Genomic DNA, 13,913 nt, shown 5'->3' on the forward strand with positions numbered 1-13,913 from the left:
GGAGCATATACAGGCTAAACAAGAGCGGTGCAAGATTTGAGCCTTGTGGGACTCCGCATGTCATGGACGTCCACTTAGACTTGTGCTCTCCTATACTCACATAATAACCTCTCCCTTCTAAGTATGACCTGACCCAATTGAGAACCATCCGACCCAGTTTTCCAGTCTCTCTAGAAGTGTGTTATGATCAACAGTGTCAAACGCAGCACTGAGATCTAGTAGTACCAGCACTGATATTTTGCCAGAATCAGAATTTAAGCGAATATCATTTATTATCTCAATGAGTGCTGTCTCTGTGCTGTTATGCGGTCGGAAACCAGATTGGAAATTGTACAGGTATCCATTTGAGTTTAAGTATTTGTTCAGCTGATTAAAAACTACATTTTCAATAATCTTGCCGATAAAAGGAAGATTTCATATTGGTCTAATATGGTGTTATCAAGATTGCTCTTTTTCAGAAGGGGTTTAACAACTGCAGTTTTCATGGAGTTTGGAAAAGTCCCAGTAAGAAGTGAGGCGTTCAGTAGGACAATTAGTGCGTTATTTCCCCACAACAGGCCTGATGTTCTGATGACAAGCTAATCAAGCATGAAAAATCTTGAAAAAGGTGGTTGTGGAAGTATTTGGTGTGTGAAAACATTAGTTTGTTGTCCATGCCAGCAAATCTTGACATATCCATTCCATCCCACCCAGCTGCCCACCTCCCACATCCTCTTCAGAGATATTGCAGTTGCTAAGAGTTCTTCACAGCAGCTGTTTTTCTTAACAATGCTGTTGACCTAAATGTGGAGAGGGGAAATTATCTAGAAGAATGCGACAGAGGACCCTGGGAATTTTTCAACAAGTCAACAAAGAGTTGTTGAGAGTGTCATGCACCTATTTCAGTAGTTTATCCAGTGCATGGAGACCTACTACTGTGATTTATTAAAGGGGTAGTTTAACCCAAAATGAACATTTTGTCATAATTTACTCACCCTCATGTTATTCCAAACTTGTACTGTATGACTTACATTCCTCTGTGAATTAAAAAACAAAAAATTCTGAAGAATGTACTGACTATACTTTTTTAATATAATGAAAGTGAATGGTGAGGAATGGCTCCAAAAGATTGAAAAAAAAACCACCATAAAAGGAGTCCATATCACTTGTTGTCAGGATTATGGACTGTCTGTGTGTTTTTCTCCCCACGTGGCCCCTGTGACCCAGTTTCCCCATGTGTGATTAGTCATTTGATTCACCTGTGTTTGTTGATTATCCCTCGTTACCCCATGCATTTAAGTTCCAGTCTGTCTTTGTCCGGGATTGAAAGTCTATGTTGTGTTACATGTGTGTTCCTGCCTGCCCTGTGTTACCCCTTGGATGTTGATTAAAGGACTGCTGTTTGAGTTTACTCCTCATCTCCTCCTTCCTCGCTCCTCTCCGTAGGCAATCGTGACAGAATCCTGGACCAACAAAAGTAACTTTATTTGCGCTTTACCCTCCATTTGTTTTCCGTTTTCCGTACAGTGTTTTTTTCCCGTTGTTCCCTTATGGATGCCTTCACCCGCCCCGAATACTAGGGCTGCTCGATTATGGCAAAAATCATAATCACGATTATTTTGGCCAATATTGTAATCACGATTATTTAACACGATTATGAGGGGGCCATATGACCAAAACTTTGTAGGAGTGATTTATTTAAAGATAGTGATACATATCAAATATATATGAATATCCGGCTCCGCCTTGATCTGGCGTCGACCATCCTGCGCCTCGGGACTCGTCCTTCGGCTGCGCCTCATCCCTTCGTCCTTCCGGCTCTGTCAGGCTCCTCCATCCCTCCAGCTCCTCCTCGGTCCTCTGTCGCTCTGGCACCACCGCGTCCTTTCGGATCCCCACCTCTGCCTCGGTTACCTGAGTCATCTGCTCCGCCTTGGCCCTCCAGATCCTCCTTGTCATCCTGGGTCATCAGCTCTCCGCCTCGGGCTCCTCCGCCACCTGCTCTGCCGCAGTCGGTTGGCCCCCTGGAGTCGTCAGCCCTTCCTCCTCCATGGCTCCTCCCTCCGTCGGCTCCACCATGGGTCGCCAATATGGCTGTGGCCTGGGTCCCACCTAGCTTTTCCTGCTCCAAGTCCCTCCTGTCGTCTCCCTGGCTCCTCCGTCTGGTCCGCCCTGGTTCCTCCTATCGCCTCTTTGGCTCCTCCCTCCTTCGTCACCTCCCTGGACTCTGTCTGCCGGCCCCCTACCGGGCGTCCGTTCTCCTCCTGAGCCTCCTCCCAAGTTCCCACCCGTCCCTCCCTTCCGGACGCGCCTTCCGGGAGGGGGGCGATATGTCAGGATTATGGACTCTCTATGTGTGTTTTTCTCCCCACGTGACCCAGTTTCCCCATGTGTGATTAGTCATTTGATTCACCTGTGTTCGTTGATTATCCCTCGTTACCCCATGCATTTAAGTTCCAGTCTGACTTTGTCCGGGATTGAAAGTCTATGTTGTGCTACATGTGTGTTCCTGCCTGCCCTGTGTTACCCCTTGGATGTTGATTAAAGGACTACTGTTTGAGTTTACTCCTCCTCTCCTTGTTCCTTGCTCCTCTCCGTAGGCAAACGTGACACTTGTACTCTATATTCCAAGACTTTTGAAGCCATACTATACAATAACACTGTTGTATTAACTCACCTTTTGTGGTCAGTAAAATAGTCATTTGGGTTTAGAATGAAATGTGGGTGAGTAAATGCTGCCAGAATTTCCATTTTTGGGCAAACTTTCACCCAGAGCCGATCCTCCCTATTGGCAAAATACGCAAGCTGCTTAGGGCCCCCAAATCACCAAGGGGCCCCCTTGCTCTCAAAGATGATTTAATTTTAGTTTTTTAATTTGGCCAGCGGTTATGAAAACATGAATGATCATTTCTTTTAATGCAGAGCGCTGTCGCCCTTTCTATGTAAAAATCAGTCAAATCATGTAATTGTCACGAATCCTGTCCATGGACTTCTGTTCAATCACCACCAGAGGTCACCCTTCCATTACATTGACTCTCGCACTACACAAACTGTTGCATATCATCCCGGACTACATATCCCATTATCCATTGCACTGACTGCACACAGCACTGATTGCACACAGCTGTAACCAATCACACATTCACTATATAACACTCACTCAGATCCCTTTCCGGCTGCCGAGTATTGTATGCGCATATCGCTAGTTGGGATAGCTACGTTACGGAGCCTGCGTTAAGTTTCTTAGTCTAGCCTAGTCTTGCCTTGTCTGTTTCCTCGTCTTCTGATCATTGCCTGTGTACTTTGGATTACCGCTCTCGTCTTGCCCTGTTCGGATACTGTTTGCCCCTGCCTGGACCTTTGCTTTGTACCTGGATTATCTCTCTAGTCTTGCCCTGTTGGATTACGTTCGTCGTCGACTGACCCTCGCTTGTTTACCGGATTACCCTTGCCTTGTCTTCTACATACCAGTTTGCCTATGTCTGACTTATGCCTGTTTATGACCACGTCTTAATAAAAGCTTTGCACATGGATCCGCAAGTCTCATGTTCTGGTTACTCCGTAACAATGTCATACAGATATTTTTAATATTATTTAAAGAAATGTGTCCATCAATGGTGGCAATCAGTAGGCTACTAGCGTTTTCCGACGCAGCTCGAGTTCCTGAAGAGGAACCGTCATTTTCTGCCTCTAGATAGGCTCCGCCCACAACAAACGTCATCCCTGTTCGGATCTGTAAGACTATCCCACTCTCTAACGGCAATTTCGTTGAATAACAGTGCTTATCGCTGGGTGACAAGCTCTTGTAATATGCGGAAGCATTACATGAGATGAACTCTTATTCTGTGTGATGGGATAGGCAGTAAAGACAGGCTGAGAAAAAAAGTGGCGTTTTTAGGGCCGCCCACGCACAAATAGCAAGCTCGTTTTTTAACCCACGAACAAAAAATACGAAAAATCTAGCTTAAATTTCGTTTGCCCGTTTCCCGAACAGAACGAAATAATAATAATAATAATTATTATTATTATTATCCGCCTATTAGAAAATCTCTTAATTTCTTTTTTTTTTGTATTTCGATTTGTTGTTAAATCAAACTTCAGTCATTCAAATAAAGAAATATTAAGCCCAGCCGTAGATCCGCACGTCTCACGTCTCGTCAGCCCCGTAACAGTAATGCGAATGTCGTACGGTCTTGCTCGAGACTAAAAAAACGAGTTGAAAGCGTACCGAGCCACGGAAAAGACACTGTTTCTCAAGCGCTTTCCGCGAGTGCAATTCGAGACGGAGTGAAACACGGACAAATGCGTTTCATTCATTCGTTCATAACCACTCAGAAGTCTAGGATCGGCACTGCTTTCACTTTTAAAGACCCATCTTCATGAAAGCTTCAAGCATTTCTCACTTTGTAGCATCAGAGAATGTGCAGATCCCACATGCTGCAAGAAAAAGCCCATTTATGATATTGGCATCATGATGATTTTTGAATCATGCTCCAGTTGTGAATTTTCAGGCCAGAACTGAGTGTTTCAGTCTTGACTATGGTCCAACTTGGCTAAGTGATGGAGAACTTCTCCCTTTCCCCTTAATTAGATACATACACCCTCTCTAATACACATACTGTACTAAACACACTTGTCTCAAAAGGTTATCTGTATTTAAACAGCTCAGCTGGGATCCATAAATTCTTAATATAAACAACATAAACAACGATTCCGAAACAGTCTGTTCTCATCTGTTGTCTTTCACTCCCTCTTCCTCATTATGACAAAAGGACTTGCAGAGTTCACAGAACTATGTAAACCATAAATCCACAGCTAAGGATTCAGAATCATGTACCCAAATACAATACTTGCAATGCCATAAATCCTATTGCATACGGACAAACAAAACACTTGCAGGAAACTGAGACTTTAATAAAAAACAGCCCCTTCAATTTTCAAATGCAAAAAGTCCCTTCCTGACCTGCTCAGAATTCCCTGGCACTCATAATTATATTGACTTCGCACAGACATACCATGATGAGTCAGATGTATTATATACGTATATTATATATTAATTGCCTATTGTTGTAAGTGTGGATAGCAACTGGATATTAAGTCATGCAAACAATGCAAAGAGAGCTGAAAAGAGCAAGTGTGTATATGAGGTTATCAGATCTTAGCTATATGAGCTTAGAGAAGAGAAGAAAAAATAAATGTAAAATCATACACACACAGTTAAGTGTTTTCATGATTTATTTTTCAGCTCTGTTACTGATTGCCTAATTTTCAAACCGAATTGTATTGGCAGAAGAAAATGCATGGCCTACAAGTAAAAAAATATTTCAGTGAAAATCTGCCTATTTAAACAGATCTAAGTTGACTTTTCCTACTCAGATGAAATTATTGGTATTCAAGAGAAAACAAGTCCAGGAGGAGGAGGACAATGTCAACGTCTAAAAATACAATGCCTGAAAAAGAAAATCATTCAAAAATGGCACAAAATGTGATTTAGATTGACATGAGCATAACATTTTCTGTTATTCTCTCCTGTTTACTCTGAATACTGATTAGTCACATTCATGTATGAGCGTTACGTAGACTGCCGTGCTATAAAGCTGCACGCGAGACAATGACTGTCACGGTCGAAAGATTCTGATGAAATGCCATTCAGCACCAACTTATATAGCTAGTCAGCTCCACTCACTTTTGCAGACTGAAATGCCATTTGTTCATGCAGCTACACGAACATTAACAAATCAGGCTTAAGAATTCAGAGTAAACAGGAGTTTCCCCATAAGCGTGTTCACATTAGTAACCTCTAAATGTACTCTCAGAAATAGAGCTGTCACTGGGGTACCTTTTCAAAAGGTACACTTTTGTACCTATTAGGTTCAAATATGTACACCTTTAAGTACTAATATGTACCTTTAAGGTACCAAAATAGACCCTTTAGGTACAAACATGTACCTTTACTGCCCCAGTGACAGCTTTTGTACATTTATTTCTGAGAGTACCAAATGTTTGAGAGGATGCCCAAAAATGAAAGTGGACACAGGTACGTAGCCATCAGTACACATTCCTATATGTTCTGTTAATCAGTCTGAACATTTGTTTTTAGATTTGATAATGCTGAAAACTGCCATGGTGGGGACAGATATAATGGCTGCGTTTGCAGATTTGTAGAAGAGATTGCTGTTACGCTAATGTTTGTCCTACCATTTATGGACTTCAGGACTGTAATCGTTTCTTGGCAAACTGATTGAAACAACATTGTTTGTGTGCCAGAATCTACATTATGTATAGCCCACCAACATTAGTTTGGACAAGATTTTCTTTGTGCCAAGAACATAATGAAATTGAAGTTTCTTTCAATCAAAAAGACTGGCCATAACACACAATAACAAAAGTACTGTGAGCTCTTTACCAGTGTTTACCTTACAGGTTCACAATGTGAACAAACACAATGTGTAGAATGGCATTAAACTAACACAGAATCTGGGTCATAACACAAAACATTTTTGGGCCTCTAACGCTGAACCATACACAGTATCAGCCACATTGAAACCCAAGAGAAGTGTTTTCTGCATTTAGAGTACAAATCATTTAGCATACTGCTAAATACTGTTCATACATTTTCTTCATATTTTGTCTTACAACTAACTCTAAGTACAACTTCAGAACAATAAATGACCACTCTCTGTCAATGTGAACCTAAGACTAGTTACATAAGACACAAATGCACTTACCCAGTCTAATGTTTAATTCTAGACACCAGACAATAAACAACTCAAAGTCACAGAGCCTTTGACAGTCCATCCAAGACAAGTATTAGAGATCTCTTAATAAAACCAGACATGCAGACTGTATTTTCCCTTTCAAAAGCAATTAAAGGTTTTATTGCTTTTGTTCCATTAGAAGATAAATGGCTAGAAGAAGAAAATTTACATTTCACTGCAGTCAACTGTTGAACTTTTTCCTTTACCATTACCTCAGGACTGAACACGACGAGCAGCACTAGATCGTCCTATTTGTGCAGATGATAATAATTTACTTCTGAAACTGTGATCTCATTGGTTTGACCTTGGGAGAGCAACTCACACACTGACTCCAAAATAATCTATGGAAGAAAAAAAAAACGAGCGAGCAGAAGACAGCACCTCATACCACAGAAATGACACCTCAATCCTAATCCAACAATGCCCTTACATTCGCATTTCTGAAAACATGCTAAAGGAAATGCTGAATAAAAATGGCAAATAGCAAATGCAATTATGTATCAGACAAGTATGTGTCATACAAATCCAGACAGTGATCCTCTCAGCGATTACTGGACCCTCAAACAGATGACATTTTAAAACTCTGTGTAATGTTATTTACAGTTATGCACTTTACTTCATTACAACAATGATGCTATAAAAGCAACATTTGTCTCCATGAATATTTCAACATGTAGGGTGTGGGATATTGTAAGTGCATGCATAATTAAAACCAAAGCAGTACAATTGCTGCCAGTTCTATGATCTCCAGCACATCTAGCCCCCATTAGGCACTATAGTACAGATCTGAGTTCAGCCTGGCTTATTGTTTTCCATTATCTAGGCTAGTTACCACAACAAATGGATCAGAGCAAGTGCTGACATGCCTGCTGTAAAAGGCCACTGCATGCTAAAAAAAAAAAACTGTACCACAGAATAGCCATAAACCATGTGGATGTCATATGCACACTCCTCAGAACTCTTCAAAGTCTAAACAAAAAACAACAAAATAAGTCAAATAAAATGCTAAGCAGTAATTCAAAAATAAATAGGAAATAATACTAATAATTCTGGCCATTAATGAAAAGACCATGAATATTTTTTGTCCTGTTGTAGATAGATAAACAAAAAATGACCACTATACAAATTTCAATACTATTGCATGCCAAATGTAAACTGCACCAAAAAAATCAATAGTTTGAAATAACACAAACAAAGGCTTTACACCATTATAAACAAAAGTATGAAAATCAGATGTAAACATCCAATTGTCAACCGGTACAGAAAATCAAAAACCAAACTTGGTACCAATATGTTGTGCGTCACTAAATCACACTACTAATATTAAAGGTCACATATTTTACACCTTTCTGGAGTTTTATTTTAAGTCTTGATGTCCTTAAGAATATATATCTGCGGTAAAAGTAGCAAAAACCATCTCAATATATTTTTACAGCTCCTCTCTCAGGAGCTCTGCAAAGAACAGGTCGATTTTGGCATGTAATTAATATTCATGAGCCTCTCTTTTGATTGGCCTGTTGTTTTCTGATCATGTTTGAGCCGAACTCAGACCCCGAATCGTCGACGACAGGAGACAACCAACCACCTCCTCAAACGCGCTTACAACAGGATGTTTCAGAATGGTAATTCATGTTTTTTTTTTCAAACACCGAATGCAGTAAAAATAAACCTGACCAGCCGTGCGTTTGCGATCACGTGAACTTGAAGACACTTGTACAAATGCGGATGGGTGACATGAATGGAAATTATTCCAGATTGGCGTTGTAGTATTTGGTTTCTGTATTCTGTACTGTATTTTCCTGCGCTCAAGCCTGCCAATCTAAAGGATCAAACGCCGTGTATGGCGTTTGAGGTAATTTGTGAATTAGCATAGACTTATAGTCTAAATAAAACAATTTGCAACTGTTACTATTATTACACTTGTATACAAAACATTGTATTATGCTTGTTATTGAGTGTGTGACGTCACGTGCACTACCGCCGGTGGCGCGGTTGTCAAGGCGACCGTCACAGCCCTACTGTGCAATGATGTAGTTTCCTGACATCCAGACTGAACAACGTTTTCTCGACATGTTGTGTGGGACGAATACATTTCTAAGCTTAATTTTACTGCTTTATGAATATAAAAACCAAAAGGAATGGTATTCTTTGTAAAGAAGACACTCCAAGCTTTCAAATGAACCCATATATGGGCTGATACCGTATAAGGAAGGCTATGTAAATGAAGCATAAACATGTTTAACGCGATTTTGGACCCGTATCCGGGTCCACAGAGTTTAACTGGTTTTAATAGTACTATTAATAATAAACTAATAGTAATTTTATGATTGTTCTTCAGGACTGCCTGTACAACCTCTTTCAGATTATCTGTTGGCGTATGGAGAAGATCTACCCCAATATTATATGCTGTCCAAACTAATGAAACATAATGTAATGTTCTTGTGTGGTAATTGATTCAGTATTCAAGGAACAAACGTGAGTTTTGTGAAATGATGAAAAGTCAGTGTATGATCATTTGCAGACGTAAAGAACCAGTCTAATGAACCACAGAATCCTTTACCTTTCTTTTATATAAATAATCCTCAATCCTCTTGTCTCATCATTTCAAATTAACCTCGTTCCTCCTTGTCCTTCCTGGAAGATGGCTGACTGAGTGTGTGCCTGAATCAACATATGGTTCATATTGCACCCATAACACACACTACTCAATTTAGCCAAAACTATTCAAAGCCCAAACCCACAACGATGAACACTCCAGGGATCACAAAGATAAGGGAATGAAATCAGGCATGAACACACAAGGAAACATGCATATAAGCAGATACATAGAAATCACACGCAAGGGCTGTTTTGCTCCCTGAAGAGGCCTTTACAAACCGCCAACTCAGCTGATTATGACTGACCAAAAAATGTGTCATGCATTCTGATTAATGTTTTTAAAAAGCAAGACTCTAAGGTTGAATGGTCACAGGATGAAAGGGACAGAACAAAAGAGAGAGAGAGAAACAGACAGAGACCCAAAATGCTGCACTTCATTATCTCCAGCAGTTGAGTTCGTTATTTTTGACAATAAATGTGTCAAGTGACGCACATCCAGTAATGTGTGATTCAACACATTTCCTCAAACCCAAAGCACACCCAAACACATGGACATGATAAACTTCTCTCTCTTGCTCTCTCCCTGACAACCCTATTGTTTTAATGCAGTATTTTGATTTCATCGACTTTAGCTCACCTAGAGGGGATCCTCTCAGCTGATGCACTGTCTTCCATTGAGCTATTGGTTTGACAATTTGTGAACTTAGCAGTAAGCTTTGAAAAAAACATGTTTGTACAGCATCCATGGTTTAAAATGCTCTGTGCAGCCCTTACGAACATAGAAACATTTTGAGCCAGTGCTGAATAGTCTTTTCCACTGAATGTTTTTACATTGGTTACACTGAAACAGTTCAAGCATTTAAACAGTGGATATACAAAAAGATATGGCAAAGCAAACAATTCTTTAAGCCTTCATTTCCCATGTCTCATATACGCCCCATAGTGAAAGGCACGAACTGCAGCCATATTGTCTATAAAAATCTAATTTAATATTCAACAGTAACAGCTTGGTTTCTGTATCTTATAAAGTTAACTGGTTAACCTTCATGTGTTGCCATGATTCCATGACAAGTACTGGATTCAGTGATTTGTTTTACACCCCATCAGAAGGAATGCTCACACATCTCCAAAAACTAACAAACCTCTGTGTTGTCTCAATTAGTGATGATCACAAAGCACTAACGTTGGGAGCAGGAAAAATACTTCAACAACTTTTCTGTGCTCTGCTGTGTTCAGTTCCTTTGCAGTGGAAACCAGATGCTCAGGTTGTAGCTTTAAATTTGTTTATTCTGTATATTTGGCTAATGAATGCAAACAGACAGCATGAGAGAAAACAGATGCAAACGTGTGCAAAAATACGAGCAGTCTTTTTCAAAACAGAAAGACCTGGGGACATGGGGAAACACAGTGAATCACAGTGATCAATCAAAAGGTGACATTAAAGGGGTCATATGATGCTTTTTTAAAGATCATTAGTTTGTGTATTTGGTGTAACAGAATATGTTGACATGCTTTAATGTTCAAAAAACACATTATTTTTCAAATACTGTACATTATTGTAGGTCCTCTATACCCCGCCTCTCTCAAACGCTTCATTTTCTACAAAGTCCCTCCTTCTGACAAGCGCAGTCTGCTCTGATTGGCCAGCTGACCCAGTGCATTGTGACCATAATTACCTTACCATAATCGCGAGCTTCATCTTTCAAAATAAATGTAAAGACAGAGCCCGAAAGGGGAACAGAGTCGCGTGACAGACACAGTGATGAAGCTGGTATGTGTTTGCAGTACACAAGCCACGGTTAAGACAGCTGACTCCACTGTGATGTGACCCTGTCTCTCTCTCTCTCTCTCTCTCTCTCTCTCTCTCACACACGCGTGCACGCACACACACACACGCACTTACTTAAGCTAATAACAAAACAGTAGCTGATTCAGAAGCGCCAGATTGTCATAGCAAAGTCAGAATTACCTCCTCTCCTAGGTTCACGAAACGGTCGTCCATAAAATGCATTGCTGTTCTGTTGTAAGTAATCTTAAAGATTCCTAAATGCATCTACTTTCGGAAGGCCAAATAAAGTGCTTTTGCTTTCGCCTAGAAACACACAGCATCTCCCTGACATGGCTGCTTCAACACTAACTGCAGTTACTGAAACCACGCCTTCTTTCTTTGCGTGCACATTTGGGCAGCATTATGCAAATATTTCCACATAGTGAGGTAGATATGTGGGGGCGTGTTAGAACGAGCCGTTTTAGGGGGGCGTGGCAGAGTCTTAACTTTGATAAAGAATATCTCTTTGGTTTTGAGACTTTAGTCTTTGCAACTTCAGGGATCTTATCTATGCACAATCAGCTTGTAACACTCCAAAGAGAAAGGAAAACTTGAAATCGCATCATATGACCCCTTTAAGAACATTTATAATGTTACAAAAAATCTATTTCAAATAAATGTTGTTACTTTTAACTTTCTATTCATCAAAGAAAGTTTACAAAATGCAAGTTTCTGCGTTACTTGTGTGACACTTTGCAAATGCCCCTTTTGCACTTTGGGCATCAAGCCTCCCCCAAACACAAACATCACAAACAAAGCGCTTATGGGTCTATAAAAGTCAAGGCATGTATCAACAGGTAAAAGTAGACTGCGTTTAATAGCAGGTCCAACATATTGTATCGATTGAAACCCAAACATTCTATCAAATTCCTCCATCTTGTAAAAACACCACCAATGTTTACCCTTGTTTTATCCCGTTGTTTGTCTCCGTATATTTTGGCAAATCTATGAATGTTGGCTTGCACTTCTTTATTGGAATCTGAATTTCTTTTTCTGCACAGGCTAAACACCCTCTGGCTCAGTCGCTATTGGCTGGGCTGAGGTATGCAAATACATAAGTTGACAGGCAGGTAGGACATCCTATCATTGTATTTGGACCGAATTCGGATTTTAAGCAGTACAACTGTCTTTGACATTGATAATAATAAGAATTTTTTCTTTAGCACCAAATCAGCATATCAGAATTATTTCTGAAGGATCATGTGACATTGAAGACCTTAGTAATGGCTGCTGAAAATTCAGCTTTGCCATTACGGGAATAAATCACATTTTAAAATATATAGGAATAGAAAACAGTTCATTTAAATTTATAATGTACAACCTTACTTTTATAACTGTTTTATCGATTTATTTAAAATATGAAAATATGAAAAATGAACCCTCGGTAAGGCTTTTTCTTCTCTCTCATTTTTTTGTAGTGTATAGTCTAATATGTGTTTTAAATTAATTCATAAATCAAGAAAAGTGGCTTTGTGAACTGTTACAACCTTTATTTTTTTACTCTTTTGATTTGATGTTGGATCTAAGTAGACTAAAATAAATTTATGAAGAAAAATAGTGTGCAATACGTGTATTCATTTCAAATATATTGTGTGCCATTTAGGATACAACCTCATAATGTTGCAGTAAAACATTTTTATTAAATCAAGTTCTAATAATGAAACAAAGCAAATGCAAACATTATCCAAACAAATAAGGATTTGTTTTGTTAAAGCTTTTGCAGTAAAAAGTGCCCTGTAGCTCAGTCACAGAGCCCCAGATCTAGATAAGGCATGTGTATAAACACACGTTTCACCTGACTGCAAAACAATCAAGAATTAATCAGTAGCTGTTTACAGGATTGTGAGCATGCTTAGGGTGAAGGTGAAAAACTGTTTAATTTTACTCAGTGCCACATGTGGATATGGATGAACAAAAACACACACGCATACACAACCACAGAAAGAACACACATGTCTGTCAGTTTAGAGTTTAGAGGATATGGTATATTCTACAAAATCTGCCCTTCTGACCAAGTGGAGAATATTACACACACACACACACACACACACACACAGGTTTGTTTTTGTGAAAAGTGGGGACATCCCATAAGCGTAATGGTTTTTCTACTGTACAGACCGTATTTTCTATTGCCCTACACCAACCCTACCCCTAAACCTACCCCTCACAGGAAACTTTGTGCTATTTCAGATTTTCAATACACTCCATTCTGTGTGATTTATATGCGTTTTGAAAAGTGGGGACATGGGGTAATGTCCTGAAAAGTCACCTTCTCCTTGTAATACCTATGTCATACCCTTGTCATTATACAAATTTATGTCCTCATTTGTCACAAAAACGCGCGCACACACACACACACACACACATCATTTATAATTATTGGGTCTTTCTAAGTAGTGCCTGGATATTATCAGAACTACATTTATAAACTGAATTCTTCTTTTTCTGTCATGTTTTCTTTGCTGTGGCTTCATGTGCTCTTAATCAAATATGTTTGGCCACAAAGTCTCTTACTGTGATGCAGTCATCCACACAGAATTCACCCTTAATTGACATAGTGTGTTTGTGCCTGAATGACTATGTAAGTGTGGTAAAGTAAATATGTGTGTTAATAAATGCAAGCAATGCAAGCATCATTAATTTATGGCTATTATTCATGTTTCACACATGACATTTGTATCTGTTTACTTTTTTTACTTTTTTCATTCACACAGACAGCTGTTTTATTGCTGGAGGTCATCAGGTTGCAG

This window comes from Sinocyclocheilus rhinocerous, unplaced genomic scaffold, assembly GCF_001515625.1.
Source record: "Sinocyclocheilus rhinocerous isolate Xijiao unplaced genomic scaffold, SAMN03320098_v1.1 scaffold1384, whole genome shotgun sequence".
In the NCBI taxonomy this organism is placed as follows: domain Eukaryota; kingdom Metazoa; phylum Chordata; class Actinopteri; order Cypriniformes; family Cyprinidae; genus Sinocyclocheilus; species Sinocyclocheilus rhinocerous.